The sequence below is a fragment of the Habropoda laboriosa genome, unplaced genomic scaffold (assembly GCF_001263275.1).
Source record: "Habropoda laboriosa isolate 0110345459 unplaced genomic scaffold, ASM126327v1 scaffold86, whole genome shotgun sequence".
Lineage (NCBI taxonomy): Eukaryota > Metazoa > Arthropoda > Insecta > Hymenoptera > Apidae > Habropoda > Habropoda laboriosa.
In genome coordinates, this window is record NW_017100212.1 from 1,563,477 (window position 1) to 1,565,028 (window position 1,552).

At 52.8% G+C, this 1,552-nt stretch overlaps 1 protein-coding gene across 1 annotated transcript in view; it reads right to left on the reverse strand.

Moving 5' to 3' along the window:
- Positions 1-1,552, reverse strand: part of LOC108570846 (Krueppel-like factor 6) — a 359,450-nt gene that overhangs the window by 224,086 nt on the left and 133,812 nt on the right. The gene's annotated exons all lie outside the window — the stretch shown is intronic.

The following is a 1,552-nucleotide window of genomic DNA, read 5'->3' on the forward strand; positions in this document are numbered from 1 at the left end:
GGGGACGCGCGCACCGAACAGCCTGACCCAGTTTCCCTCGAAAGAAAAACACGTGAATATGACATTTATTAAAAATTCAACCGAGTGGCTACTTGGCACGCTTTGCGCGGCCGAAACCAACGACGGGGAGTTGAAGCTCGGGTGAAACGCAGCAGCGGCGACGGAGAATCGCGGCCAAAAATATTCATTACAAGAAGAATGGAGGACGAAAGAAGAAAGCGTATGCACGCGGTGAAGGGCGACGGACGGACGAATTTTGCGGAACGCTTTTTGGCCCGTCGGGGCACTTTTCTTCAGAAATCTGGAACGGTTTCCAGCGGGCGGTCGATCGAGCATCGGCGAGGAAACGTCCATCGACAACGCGTCTAATTTTTCCCGCTCCGTGGAAAAGAAATTCGTGAAATTTAATAAGAACCGGTAGAAAATGGCGGAGGAATTCGAGACGCGTTCTCTAACGGGAGTCACGCGTCTCAACTGGACGCGACGGTAGAGAGAAACGAGTGGATTTTTACCAGGACGAGCCTTTAATTGGAATGCCCAATTACCAGCGATGTCCACCAACGAATATTAAATTCTACCAGTCTCGAATGCGTCTCTCTCCGAGGTGCAACTCTCTATTTCAAAGAGAGAAAGAGAGGGAGAGAGAGAACATTCTTGCTGGGCAACAAACGCTGCCCGGAATTAGAATTCTGCGTCACGGCGACGGCGCACCGTGCGACGCAATAAAAGGTAAGCAAAGCGAGACGAGCGGCTCGATTACGTTTCTCGCGCACCAGAGAAACCGGTCTTCCGTAAACCTAGAACGCGGCAACCGCGTTTCTCTCGCGGCGATTCGCGCGTTTCCCCGTGCACGAGAAACACACCGTGGGTAACTCCATCCGGCTGGGGCTCGTCCTCGAAGCGGTTTCGCGCGGTGATTAGAGGTCGCGAAATTTCGCGAGAATCGCTTTTAGAGAGATGAAGAAAGAGGAGGAGGAGGACGGCGCTAAAATAAATGAACGCTCGCACAGGTTGCACGACACACTTCGCAGCCGTGCACAGAGAACGGGCCGACTTTCCTTCGTGACAATGGCAAGTGTGCCGCGGGACAAGGGCCCTTCACAATGGCGTAACGCGAAACGGTACGCGCCGGCAGCTAAGTGCGTCGCGCTTTGACGAACAACCACCGACCAGCCGTTCCCGACCAGCGTCTCTCAATGTCATATGTTTAGATTTACCCTCGATCTTCGTTGAGTACTTCGCAACGTGAAAACGAAGGGTAGCCGGAAAATCAAGATCACGGTGTAGTTTAATGGAGTGCCGTTCAGTCGTTGCCCGTACGGGCAGCGAGCTAGGGCTCTCGGGGCATAAACAAATTGGCGGGCAACAAGCGCCGAATGTGTATATGTATATGTGTACGGAGTAATTATCGATCGTCTTAAGAAGGAGAATTATGTTTCGAAGATATGTAACACAAGCATCTTTTGCCCAGTCCACTTTAGTGTATTCGACACGATTAGCCCCCGAATTTGCCCTCAGCTCTGCCCGCGGGCATCGGCGGGCGCCCTTGCCC